The following is a 14,576-nucleotide window of genomic DNA, read 5'->3' as shown; positions in this document are numbered from 1 at the left end:
TTTTACATAACCTTCAGGTTGAGTCATGTATAAGTCCTCCTCAATGTCACCATTTAAAAAGGCAGTTTTTATATCCAAATGTCTGACATACATCTTTTGTACAGCAGCTACAGCTAACAAAGCTCTGAATGTGGTCTGTTTAGCGACTGGAGCAAATGTAGCATCGTAATCTTCGCCATACTTTTGAGAATATCCTTTTGCGACCAACCTTGCTTTGAATCTGTGGACTTTACCTTCAGAGTCATATTTGCTTTTGAAGACCCACTTGCACTTGATTGCCTTTTTGCCCTGTGGTAGCTTGGTGAGTTTCCAAGTTTGGAGTTGATGAAGCGATTTGATTTCCTCATTAGCGGCATCGATCCACTTTGTTCTTTCATGGACAGGTAGAGCTTGCATTTCATCCCATGACTGCGGCTCTGACTCAGGTAGTGTCTTGACAATGTAGGATAGCTGGTATACCTTTATTTGATCTTGACGATCTCCTGATTTCAGATTCACCTGATTTTTCTGTTGTTCCTTCATTAGTTGAAGAATCCAGCCAGACCTCTACATCCTCCTTGTTGCTGTTTTGTAATTGTGACTTCAACTGGACTACTGGCGTGATGTCACAAAACTTGGGTGATACAAAGTTCTCATCAATCACTACATCTCTACTTATTGTGATCTTGTTTGTTTCTGGGTGTAGAATCCTATAACCTTTCTGGGTTTCGCTGTAGCCTACCAGGATACCTTCTTTAGCGTGAGATTCCCACTTAGTTCGCTTTTCTTTGGGAACATGTACAAATGCTTTACTTCCGAATATTCTTATGTGATGTAGTTTTGGCTTTCTGCTATTCCATTGCTCAAATGGAGTTTTCTCTGTAGCTTTACCTGGTAGTCTGTTCTGAAGATAGCAAGCTGTCATGATTGCTTCACCCCAATATGCTGTGGGCAGATTTGCATCAAATAACATGCTTCTTCCACTTTCACATAGTGTTCGGTTCCTTCTTTCCGCGACACCATTTTGCTCTGGGTTGTACAGTACAGTAGTCTGAAATAGGATTCCATTTTTCTTTAAAATGCTCTGTGTCTCATTACTTGTATATTCAGTTCCATTATCTGCACGTAGAATCTTTGGCATTCTTCCAAATTTATTATATACTTCAGCTAGGTATATTTCAAGTTTCTCTGGAACTTCCTTCTTGCTGTGAAGCAGGTGGACAACTGTATATCTTGAATGATCATCAATAAATGTGAGAAAATATCTCTTCTTCCCTGGAGTCAGAGTGCTCATTGGACCACAGACATCTGTGTGTATTAAATCTAGTGGCTGTGCTGTTGTTGTACTAATTCTCTTAGGAAAAGCTTTCCTAGACATTTTCCCTTTGATGCAGCTAGTACACTTCATTGTCTGGTTACAAAGATCAATTCTAATATCCTCAGCTAGTTGCTTTTAGACTAACTTTCGTATTGCTTCTGGGTCTCTGTGTGCCAGACGCCTATGCCACACATGAATACAGTTTTTATGCTCTTCTTGTTGAGCTGTATACACATCTTTGCATTTCAGCTGATAAAGTTCATCTGTGATGTTTCCCTCTGCTAGTGTGTGACCTTCCTTTGAGATGATGCAGCTATCATGCTTAAATGTAACTTCATTTCCTTGTTTTGTGAGTTTCTTCACAGATAGTAGATTACTTTCAAGACTAGGCGCATACAGCACATCCTTTACTGGGATCTTCCTGCTTTGTGTTGGTGAGATTTTACAATCAATATAACCATCTCCTATGCCTTCTGAAGTCATGTACTGAACATTAGCCATAATCACTTTCTCTGATTTACTTTGGTCAAGCTTAGAAAAGAAGTCTCTGTTATTAGTCATGTGACTAGTTGCTCCAGAGTCTATACACCATGCATGCTTTGATGTATTTGCACTGACAGTAAATGCAGTTTCAGTATTCACAGAATCATTTTCTCCAGATACAGCACTTTTAACCCTTTGATGACTGCTTTGCTTTTTCAGCTGATTCATTCTAGCTTTCCAGACTCTGCAGTCAGCTTTCAAATGTCCTGATTTCTTGCAAACAAAACATTCACGTGTTTCTTTTATGTGCTTCCTGTTATCAGTTAGGTTTTGTGTCTGTAAAGCAGATTCTATGTTGCATGTCCTACTGTTTACACCTTCTGCCTTTCGCTTATATTCATCTGTGAGCTTCCCCCTGACATACTCCAGTGTAAGCCCATCATCTGGACGTGCATCTAGTGCGGTTACAAGCTTATCATAGCTCTCTGGAAGGCCACTAAGCAGTAATGCGGCCACATGAAAGTCCTTTAGATCTTCCCCAATGCCTCTCAGGCGTTCTACAATTTCCAGAACACTTCTTATGTAATCCTGCATATCCTGGCCTTTCTGTAGCTTAGACTGGTACAGCTTTCTCATGAGATAGAGCTTATTGCTTAAATTTATCCTCTCATGTACCTTTTGCAACTGCTCCCACATTTCCTTTGCAGTATTACATTTACACACATGCACAATCTGGTCATCATCTATACTGAGTGATATGGTACTTTGTGCTTTCTGATCCATCTCTGTCCACTCCTGTGGCACTGGGTCAGGTTTAGGCTCCTGTGTGTATTTCCACATACCTTCTCTTATCAGCAGCATTTTCACTTTGAATTTCCAGGATTGATAATTCTGATTAGTGAGACTTGGCACTGTAAATTTCATGGAGCTGCTGCTGGTGGCCATCTTTGCTTCTTCTCAGTTTGCTGTCTTTCTTTCTTTTCTTTCCTCTGTGTTCTGTGGATCTGTGACTCTGGGACGCAGGTACATCTGGGCCCATAACCTGTTAGCAGAGGATTAATCCGCGTGACATCCAGAGTTTAGAACACAGAATGTAGGTTTATTCATATCCAGCATAGGCACAGCATGGAGTCTGGTGTTACTGCAGCATGAGGAAATCAAATACATATATAACAACAACACAGGAAGAGAAGGAGGGGGCATCCTGTCTGTGGGAGTTTTTTTTTTTAACTAAACTTTGTTAACAACCTCACAATATGCACAACATATGAAACAGCACAGTAGTTGTTGCAATACGCATACAGATTAATATGTATTATTCCAACACACGCACAGGATGTCAGTGTCCTGGCGCATATAGCGCAATGATGTCTCTCCGATTGCTCCAGAATGCTGACTGTGCTGGTGGACTCAACAGGATCGGTATGTAGGTGTGTAAACAATGTTTATTTTTTTATCTACTATTGTGGGGCTATCATACTGTGTAGTGGAAGCTATCTTGGGGCCATCATACGGTGTGTGAGAAGCTGTGGGGGCATTATAACGTGTGAAGGACATCATTCTGTGTGTGGAGGCATCATGCCGTTGTGGGGGACCATCATTCTGTGTGTTGGGGACTAATGTTGGGTTATCATATTGTGTGTGGGGAGCTGTGGTTCATCATGCTATGTGTCCATCATACTGTATAGTCCTATCAATGTAAGGGGTGGCTGTGGGGGAATCATACTGTGTTGGAAGCACTGTCGGGGAATCATACTATGTTTGGGATACCATACTTTACTGTGGGCACTGTAGGGTTATCATACTTTGTGTGTGGAGTATACTGTGGGGGATTTCAGTGTTGAGATATCATACAGTGTGTTGGATCCATTTTTTGGGGGCATCATACTCTATGATGTGTAAGTGCTGCGATATATGTCCCTCACCCTGTCTTTAAAAGTTCAGGGGTATGCCCTTCTGTGACTGCACCTTTGCACCGCCACCTACTTCAACAAATTTATTTTTTGGGGGAGGCTAAAATTAGGACGTGCTATGATTTCCATGTATGACTCTGTATGTATACGTTTATTTTTTGGGGGGCGGCTTATTTTTCTTTCAACTTCATGTATTTTTTTGTGCGGAAACACAGGAGGCAGTTGCTATGTGTATATATACACTATTGGAGACAAATTGGCCCAAGGAAGTATATTTAAATAGGAAACCTAAAAGGCAAGGCCCCACTGAATGACCCCTCACTAACAGGTCAATAAAATATCATTTTTATTTATTTGATTTAAAAATAAATTCTGAGATTTAGGATAAAATAATTGATTCATATATGACCATTTCTAATTATTTTTAGTCTATTGGGTAGCATAAGGCTAAGTGCCCACGATGCAGAAATTTTCCGTATTTTCCCTGAGCGTTTCTGCATCTCCCTGGCAGAAAAAATGCATGCGTTTTTCACATGTGATTTCACATGCGGGTTGTCAAGCGCTTTCCAAGCGATTTTAGCATCACTTGGAAAGTGCTTGACAACTTGGTCACACTATATAATTCCATGCAACCGGCATGGATTTTATATAGTGTGACCAAGTTAGTTAAAAAAAAAGATAAAAATGGTAAATAAAAAAAAACAAAACACTATACTCACCTTCTGATGGCCCCCGGTCTCCTTATCCGATGCGTCCGGTCTCCCCGGTGTCTCGTGGTTGTGTAAAACGACTTTCCATGACGTCATTTAGTCATGTGACAGGTCATGTGACCGCCGACGTCAGCAGTCGTGTGACCCGTTACATGACTAAATGACGCCATGGCAGGTCCTTTTAGACCATCGCGAGCTGCCGGAGAGCCAGGACGCATCACTATGGAAACCGGGGGCCATCAGAAGGTGAGTATAATGTATTTTTTTATTTTAAATTCTTTTTTTTTTTTACAGGTTCTATGGTACCCGGGTCTGGAGGAGAGTTTCCTCTTCTCCAGACCCGGGTACCATCCGCACATTGAATCACTTAATATCCGCATGTGCACACGTAGTGATGCGGATATTAAGCAATTCAATGCAAGTCAATGGCGGAAAAAACGCCACGATTACGCAAAATAGTTTGTAGTGCTGCGGATTTTTCTGCAATAATAATCCGCAGCGGAAATTTCCACAGCATGTGCACAGCATGATTATCATTGGGGAACATTGCAGACCTTCTACCAAGCATTTTTTAAGCATTTCTGTGGCGGAATTGCCGCTGCGGAACCGCTTAAAAAACGCATAGTGGGCACACAGCCTTAGTGTGATGCTGAGTCACAAATATGACGCTGAGTCACTACTCATGGACAAGCCGTGAGACACGATTGTCAAGAGGTCCAGGGTCAGATACCAAGAGAAGCTCGTCATAAACAGAGGGGTAAGACAAAGGCGTAGTCAGGTCACAGTTCGAGGTCAGAATTCCAGAAAGGTAGTGGATTAAGACAAAGGGGCTAAGCAAACTGGACCTCAGGTTTCCCAGGAAACCTGAGATGGAAGTGTAGCACCCCGAGGGCTCGGCTGCTACAGGGGTATTGCACCTCGAACCAGAGGTGTGGTATTCCACTCCCGGGTAAGGATGGAGTGTGGACTAGAACTCAGTTAGCTGCATGCACCACATACATCCCATTTCCGGGGGACAGATCAACGGTACTCCCACCAGGTAGATGTGCAGGTACGACAGCGTCTGTCCCTGGCTGGAGAGGGAAGGGGGGAGGAATATCCCAGTGGTGCAGGAGGGAGCAGAGAGGGGAGGGACTCTGGGCATAGGAAGGAGCCCATTGGTGGCTAGTCACCTGGGCTCGGGTGTCAGAGGGAGTATAAAAGGTGGGCACCATCTTAGGAGTTCAGTCAGACAGAAAAAGAGGAGAAGAGTAGTGACAGGGAGCAGCAGCCCTGTCTGGGTGCTGCTCCTGAAGGGAGCAAGAGAGAGAAAGACAAGAGGAAAGGAACAAGGAACAAGGAAGGAATGGAACCTGGAGAAAGGCCCAGAGACATGAAGGAAGAGGGAACCCGAACACGCTAGGAGTCAGCGGGTGAAGGGTTGGCAGATCAGGGTACCGGATCCCGAACTGGTGGAGGCCACTTATCCTCAGCCAGGAACCGGAGGTCGTGGCCACGTCTTGGCGCGACCACTCACTACACTCACCACGAAGGCACGCCACATAGGGTCAGGGAAACCGGAGATAGGTTTCGCCACCAGAAGGCCCGAGGAAGCTGGACATGGGTGGGTCCCTAGTGGGGACGGCCAGAGAAAGGAACGGAGAAAGGAGTTCAAGGTCACACTCTGGAACTGCCTGGGGGTTGGTCGAGCCCCGTACCTGGTGGACGCAGCACGGCTCGGGTCGTCATCACCTGCAGGACTGACACTGATAACATCTGTGAGTAAAGCATTGACAACTGCAATCAGTCTCTGTGTTCCATCGCACTACCAGCACTAAAGGTACCGGGACGCCCTTTCTATCACTCCCTTCACCCGCACCAGCTGCCCTGAGGCCATACCTCTCCCGTTGGGGGTTATACCACCATTGCTGCAGACATACCACCGGCCTCAGCGGACTGTTCTGCAGCGGCGGCCTTGCGACCGCAAATCAACGGGTGGCGTAGTCGACACTTAAACAACATCTACAAAGACTGCCACACACTTAGTTTGACCACCCTGGGCACGGACCGGGTCCCCGCCACTCGGAGACTACTACCCCCATCAGATCCGGCTCCGGGTATTCCCCCGCGCACACGTGCGCCGCACTACAGCACTGGCCCAGGGGGCGCGTCAGAAGACTCTGACCAGGCTCTTGGCCTTCACAGAAAGAGCCAGAACACAGGATCTTTCCTTGGGTCCATATCCCCTCCATTGAGCAAGGTATTAGAAGGACTTCGGACCCTCCAAGAGTCCCCAATCTTCTGCACCTCGTACTCCAAACCTCCATCAACAGAAAGGAGGCAGGGACGAGGGAGACAACACTGGGATCTGTGGAGAACATTTGGATTGCGAAGAGACGGGGGAAGTTTTAATCTAAAGGCCACAGGATTGACTACCTCCAGAATCTCATAAAGGCCAATGCATTTGGGACCCAAATTCGCCGATGGTAATTTCAGCTTAATATTTTTGAAGACAACTAGTGTTCAGGGAGCATGATTGTTTATCCCTTTAAACGAGCACGCTCAGGTGCTCACCAAGTAGTTTCGGCGTGCTTGGCATCTCTGTTTGAGCCGCTGCGGCTGCATGTGTCATGGCTGTGATTTCTTGTTTGTTAGGCAATCCCTGCATGTGTCACAGCTGTCTAACAGCCGAGACACATGCAGCCGTGGCGGCTCAAACAGAGATGCTGAGTAGTGTTGAGCCACCCCCATAGTGTTCGGGTTCGGTTCGGTTCGTCGAACACCGGGATGTTCGAGGAACTGTTCGTCGAACTGTTCGTCGAACACAGTAGAACACCGTCAAACACCGTTAAAACCAATGGCAGGCAAACAAAAACACATAGAAACACATAGAAAACACCTGCAAAGGTGTCCAAAAGCTGACAAACTGCTCAGAAGACACTCTCTTTAAAAAAGCCGGCCGGCAAATTCAGCAGCGGCATATACCGGTACCCGACAATTTAGACGAGAAGGAATAGAGCATCACACATAGATTAGATAGATAGAAACATGTCAGTCACATATATAAGAAGTACAGTGACAGTGTTGGTTACTGCACTTGTCATTTAGTGTAAAGGATTTAGTAAAAAAAATATTAGTGTTTTCATGCACCGTCTCTTTAAAAAAGCCGGCCGGCAATTCAGCAGCGGTACCCGACAATTTAGAACAGAAAGAATAGAGCTTCACACATAGATTAGATAGATAGAAACATGTCAGTCACATTTATAATAAGTACAGCGACAGTGTTGGTTACTGTACTTGTCATTTAGTGTTAAAATAAAGGATTTATTAAAATAAAAATTGGCGTGGGGTTCCCCGTAATTTTAGGCTCTAGCGGAGGTTAAGCAGACGGCTGGGGCAGAGGTTTGAAGCCTGGGAAGAGGGTAATACCCACGGAGCTTCCCAGGCTACTAATATCAGCCCCCAGCTGAATACCTAGCCTTTACTAGCTATTAAAATGGGGGACCCCCCCAAAAAAAATGACGTGGGGTCCCCCCTATGTTAATAGCTAGCAAAGGCTAGGCAGACAGCTGGGGGCTGATATTAATAGCTCAGGAAGGGTGCCATGAATATTGGCCCCCTCCCAGGCTAGAAACACCAGCCATAGGATGCGCCAATTCTGGCACTTAGCCTCGCTCTTCCCACTGCCCTGTAGCGGTGGCAGTGGGGTAATAGGGTTGGGGTTGATGTCAGCTTATAACGCCTGCTGACATCAAGCCCAGGTTAGTAATGGAGAGGCGTCTATAAGACACCCCCATTACTAACCCCATAGTCAAAGTTAAAAAAAACACAAACACCCAGAATAAAGTCCTTTAATTGAAATAAACACACAATTCTTTATTGTTCTAAATTAAACCATACTTACCATCTCGCCCATTCCAGCTGAAGCCAACGATCTCCTGTAATAAAAATGAAATAATAAACCAACATCATCCTTACCTTTCGATGGTTCCCAGGACAGCTTCAGCTCTGCTACATCGAGATGACAGGCTGGACCGCAGGAAAAAGCTGCCATCCAGCCTGTCATCCCGCGGACACTGAGAAGAGCAGGCATGCTTGCGCTCCTCAGTGTCTCGCTGTGACGGCATCCAGATGAGCCGAGGTCATGTCCAATGAACTCGGCGCACCTCATGCACGTCACTGACAGCGTGGGAAAATTCTCCTGCACTCAGCGCTTCAGTGTGGGAGAATTCTCACGCTGAAGCGCTGAGTGCAGGAGAATTCTCCCACGCTGTCAGTGACGTGCATGAGGTGAGCAGAGATCATTGGACATGAACTCACCTCATGCACGTCACTGACAGCGTGGGAAAATTCTCATGCTGAAGCGCTGTCAGTGACGTGCATGAGGTGAGTTCATGTCCAATGATCTCTGCTCACCTCATGCACATCACTTACAGCGTGGGAGAATTCTCCTGCACTCAGCATTTCAGCGTGAGAATTTTCCCACGCTGTCAGTGACGTGCATGAGGTGAGCCGAGTTCATTGGACATGACCTCGGCTCATCTGGATGCCGTCACAGAGAGACGCTGAGGAGCGCAAGCATGCCTGCGCTTCTCAGTGTCCGCGGGATGACAGGCTGGATGGCAGCGTTCTGCTGTGGTCCAGCCTGTCATCTCGATGTAGCAGAGCTGGAGCCGTCCTGGGAACCATGGAAAGGTAAGGATGATGTTGGTTTATTATTTTTCTTTTATTGCAGGAGATCGTTGGCTTCAGCTGGAATGGGCGTGACGGTAAGTATGGTTTAATTTAGAACAATAAAGAATTGTGTCTTTATTTCAATTAAAGGACTTTATTCTGGGTGTTTGTGTTTTTTTTTAACTTTGACTATGGGGTTAGTAATGGGGGTGTCTTATAGACGCCTCTCCATTACTAACCTGGACTTGATGTCAGCTGGCACTATAAGCTGACATCAACCCCAGCCCTATTACCCCACTGCCACCGCTACAGGGCAGTGGGAAGAGCGAGGCTAAGTGCCAGAATTGGCGCATCCTATGGATGCGCCATTTCTGGGGCGGCTGACGGCTGGTGTTTCTAGCCTGGGAGGGGGCCAATATTCATGGCACCCTTCCTGGGCTATTAATATCAGCCCCCAGCTGTCTGCCTAGCCTTTGCTAGCTATTAAAATAGGGGGGACCCCAAGTCAATTTTTTGGGGGGTACCCCATTTTAATAGCTAGTAAAAGCTAGGCATTCAGCTAGGGGCTGATATTAGTAGCCTGGGAAGCTCCATGGGTATTACCCCCTTCCCAGGCTTCAAACATCTGCCCCAGCCGTCTGCTTAACCTCCGCTAGAGCCTAAAATTAAGGGGAACCCCACGCTAATTTTTTTTTAAATAAATCCTTTATTTTAACACTAAATGACAAGTACAGTAATCAACACTGTCACTGTACTTCATATATATGTGACTGACATGTTTCTATCTATCTAATCTATATGTGATGCTCTATTCTTTCGGTTCTAAATTGTCGGGTACTGGTGTATGCCGCTGCTGAATTGCCTGCTTTTCATGTTTCACTGTGAGCACAGTTCCCATCGATTTGGGCAATCACTCTAATGCCACAACCACCATGGCTGTGGCATTACAGTGAGTGGCAGACAATCCCTGCATGATTGGTGCTCTAAATAGCGCCAGACATGCAGGACATGCTTTTGGTGCACGAACAGTTATCGAACATAACCTCGAACAGCCGGATTTTTTGCAAATCGTTCGGGTTCGTCGAACAACTCGAACACCGCCCAAAACAGCTCGAATTTGAGATTGGCGAACAGTTCTAGTCGAACACCGCTCATCTCTAATGCTGAGCACGCCAAAACTACTTGGCGAGCACCTGAGCGTGCTCGTTTAAAGGGTTAAATGAGCACACTCACTCAACACTAATGACAACAAAACCTAATCACCTATTTTAATTACAGAACCCACAGAATGCTTCCTATCGGCTTTTAGTTTTTGGCAAAGTTGAGTCACTCCAATATTCTTCTGAACCGCCCTCCTGACATTTCCAAGTTTCTGTATGACAACCTCCACTCCAGGACAGCCAGAAGAAAATTTACCAAAATAAGGATGAAAACCATAATTAAAAAAAAAGGTGAGGCTCCAGTAAACTGATTGACTCGACTGTCAAAGGCAAACTCAGCCAGAGGTAAAAATGAGGACCAATCCCCTTGCTAAGTTGCAACGAAACAATTTAAAATTGCTTCCAACAATTGAATTGTCCTTTCTGCCTGACCGTTTGTCAGTAACGTCATCGCCCATGAGACATGATCACAAGTGACCTATTGAGCCTCGAGAAAGGTGAATAGATCACTCATGGTCATGTCACCACTAGTCATTCTGGCTCTCACTCTGTATTCCATGAGACCTGGCGGAGTACAGCGTGAGACCCGGTAGTGGTTGCTGCTTCGGTGTATGGAGACCCATTCTCTGAACAGGGCTCCATTATTAGGATTTGTGGTTCTGTGCTCCCTCCGGGGAATGGATCAGGTCCGGTACTACGCAGGCACCACTATTGTACTGACCCTGGAGGCGGAGCTACTACGCGTGGAGGGAAACCGTCCAAATCTTATGGAGAATCGCGTTCTGGTGTTGTAGGATGTGTGAGGACGCGGGATGCCATGTCTCTCACTGATTTCTCTTCTTGGGGAACATGGGACGCTGTGTTTCCCGATTGCCAGGTGACGCAGGATGCTGCTGTGTCTGGCACTAGGCAGTTGTGGGATGTTATCCATTCTGCTGTGTAAGCTATCAGGGAGTGGTTGCCTGGGTATGATTGGGAGGCATTCAATACCTGATCATTAGGCGAGCTATTTAACCCTGTTCCCTGCTCAGTCCTTTGCTGTTTATTGCAGTTCCTATCTGCTGTGGTGGTGAGTGATGCTAGCAGTAGTGTTGCTATCTTTACAAGGATTTTCTCATTTTCTCTTCTGGTTACACTTTCTGGGGTTGTTGCAGAGGTACTAGCCTGGTCATTGACTAGGCACCGTCCACGTCAAAAGACGCTAGCTGTCCGGCGACAGTGGGCCTGGGAAGGGGTTTGCCAAAGTCCCTCTTCCATTTACTGGTAGCTAGGTGAAGAGTATTCCTGGCCCTCAAGGGCTCACCTAGCTGAGCAGCTTGGGCCAAGTGCATCTGTGGCTGCGCCTTTGCTAGTTTGGTGCTAGTCTTGCTGGGTCTTTCTGCATAACGTATAATATCCATACACTGGAAGACGGGGATCGTTGGGGGACCTCCATGTGGACAAGGGTGGAGCGGCGTGGGACCTCCATATGTCATGTCCCCAAATGCTATTAACCTACAGATATAATGTTAATCTGCAGGAAAATAGTGTCCCAAAGTAGCCCAGCCGCCACATTGAAAGCACAGCTCCCGAGGAAATTAAGTTTATTACTCCTGGCAGCGTTCGGCTTTGTCATGGAAGCGTTTTCAGCCACCAGTCAATACACAGTGAGCGGTGGCTGTAATCATGCCCTGGCACTGATTGACAGCAGTCTCTGCACTGATGTCAATCAGTGACTGGGCTTGCTTATGTAAAAGGCCCCGACTACTAACGGTGGAGGTAAGATTCCGTTTTGATACAGTGATGCCACTGACAGGACAGATGAGCTTTAAAAGAAAAACGGTGGTAAAATAATAACAAGATTTATTGTAACAAAACTCGCCTCATACTCGTTTGTATGGGGAAGAAAAGTGAATAAAATAAACAGTAAAATTTTTAATCCAACAACTCGTACAAAAGAATTGTGTTTTATTTTTCTTACCAGGAGAACAGCCACATATCCCTGGTCCTAGTAAGGGGATGTCGTCCCTTGGGCCAATAATGCCACCACTCTCCCCTAAATGTGTCCGGACTTAAACAGGGCTAGTTCCTAAAGGGAAGTCGTAATATGTGTCTTTTCTCCTGGTTCACAATCTTAATACAATTCCAAATCAATAAACTTTCTGGGTTCCCAATATGACCAAACTCAGCTGTACAGCTAGGCGTATTACAACCCAAGTTCACCTAACAAGAATAACATATAAAATAAACAACCATATTCAATTCCCATTTACAAGAACACAGATGATAGCAAATTCATTTGATTACCATGCGCTGCAGGAAATTCAATACAGACAGGTGGGTGCCTTGGGAGCTTCACCACGGACTGTGGCCTTTCTGAACTTCGCACTGCGCTATCAACAGTCATTGACAAGATGAACACAGTTCGTGCCTCACTGACACAGTCCCATAGAGACTAGTCATTTAGATTGGTCTCAACACCTAGCTGACCCTAACTAACTCGTTGGACCGGTCAGGGAGAATTTAAAATAAGAAGAAGAACATGAGGTACCTCATCCTTGTTTAAAACATAGGGTGATTTACCCTCCGCGGGCGCCGTGTCACACTTCACAAGATGGCCGGCTCTTTTCAATGTTATCCCACTGTTGCACTTCCCCGCGCTCTTCACCGAACAGAAATAGAGGATTATTGTCCCAGACGTCACCAATCACAGGAGCACGAAACGGCTGCCCTCTAAGGGGGAACCAGGTTCGCCTACTCCGGACCTTCCTTTTTTTCTCATCCACCAGGAACTCCCAGACCACACGCGTCATGTCCCAGCTCCGTCTCCCTGGCAACCCAACCCCTCTCCACCCAACAGACTTTATCCATGCTCAGCTTGAGAGGCAGAGCAATGATGCAATGAAATTATTTTATAACTCAAGCAGCAAAATTGCATTTTCACTGCACAGTTCGTCTATTATTTGCATCGCAGCATTCCTAAAATTATTCAAGTATTGTTTTGTTAACACTTAACCCTCCATCACATACAATAGGCCTGACAGGCACATCTCTTTTACTTTCATTTCTCCTTCCTCACCAGATTGTGAGGAAATCCCCTCCCTCCAGGTAGTCTCCTGTCTCTAGCAGCTCTGTGAAACCTCATACCACAGTTGGATTGCAGAGCTTCTGGAGGACAGATATAAATGCGCTAATCTCTCAGGCTCATTGCATGTGAACACGTCACACTCAATAAGGTTGGTATTTTATGTTTTTATTCATCACAATTGTTTATTTAGCTTGTTTTATGATTGTATAGCACAAAGTGTGAGGATATTTCATAGAAATAAGGCAGATTAAAAAAGAAAGTGTGCTGCTCAGGCATATACAGTAGTTCCCTAACACATATTCCTTCTCTTGCTTCAGATTATCTGCTGAAATTGAGAGGAAAACGTACAATTTATCAAAAAACCTTGATGTTGAGGAAGTAACAAACATGCTGTTAGATGATGCAGGCCCCACACTGAATGAGGATTTAGGAGAGGAAAGTGAGATCAAGCGGGGACTGGATGCATTTCTAGATACCAGGCAGATTTCAGCATATACTTAAAAATAAAATAAAATAGTAGGTTGATACAGGGATTTATTCTGACTGCTGGTTTCAGAGTCGGGAGGGAATTTTTCCTCAGGTGAAGATTGGCCAAATCATTTGGGGTTTTTGCCCTCCTCTGGATCAACTTTAGCAATTACAGAACTAACAGGTCGAACTTGATGGACGCAAGTCTTTATTCGGCTTTACAAACTATGTTAAATGCTTCCTGGGGCGATGCCCATGCTGTCCCCATGTCTTTTGAGCACTGTCACTATCGTTTTGGGTACTTTTTAGGCTTTCTACAGACTGCGGGGGGTGCCGCCGCAAAAATGCTCGGGTCTCCCATAGACTAACATTGAGCTCGTTGCTCGGGCCGAGGACCCGAGTATCACGGTGAGGTCGGCCCGAGCTTCGAGCACCCGAGAATTTTAGTGCTCGCTCAGCACTAGTCATTATCACTGTGACCAAATACAAATTGTGCCCACGTCTTAAATTATATTGTGTGTGAGCCATGAAACAAAATATATGCAATATCAAAACAAAATATCGCTAAACATGCTGCAGTAAAGCTCAAAACAACATGATGCAAGTAGACACAAAATGACACTTACCAAATGAGATTGATTCTCATGATGAGGTGGAAGTATGTGAAGTGGATTCTGAAACAGAGCAAGATGGTGACAGTGATGAGGATGAAGATGTAGAATCTTATTATATGGGAAAATATAAAAAAAACAATGGAACAAGAAGCCACTCCAGAAAAAACGTAGGGAACCTCAAAACATTATTACTCACCTTCCTGCAGTTATA

The sequence above is a fragment of the Phyllobates terribilis genome, unplaced genomic scaffold (genome assembly GCF_046119375.1).
Source record: "Phyllobates terribilis strain yellow unplaced genomic scaffold, ASM4611937v1 Scaffold_4__5_contigs__length_816908805, whole genome shotgun sequence".
NCBI classification, from domain to species: Eukaryota; Metazoa; Chordata; class Amphibia; order Anura; family Dendrobatidae; genus Phyllobates; species Phyllobates terribilis.
Note: the sequence above shows the minus strand (reverse complement) of the source record.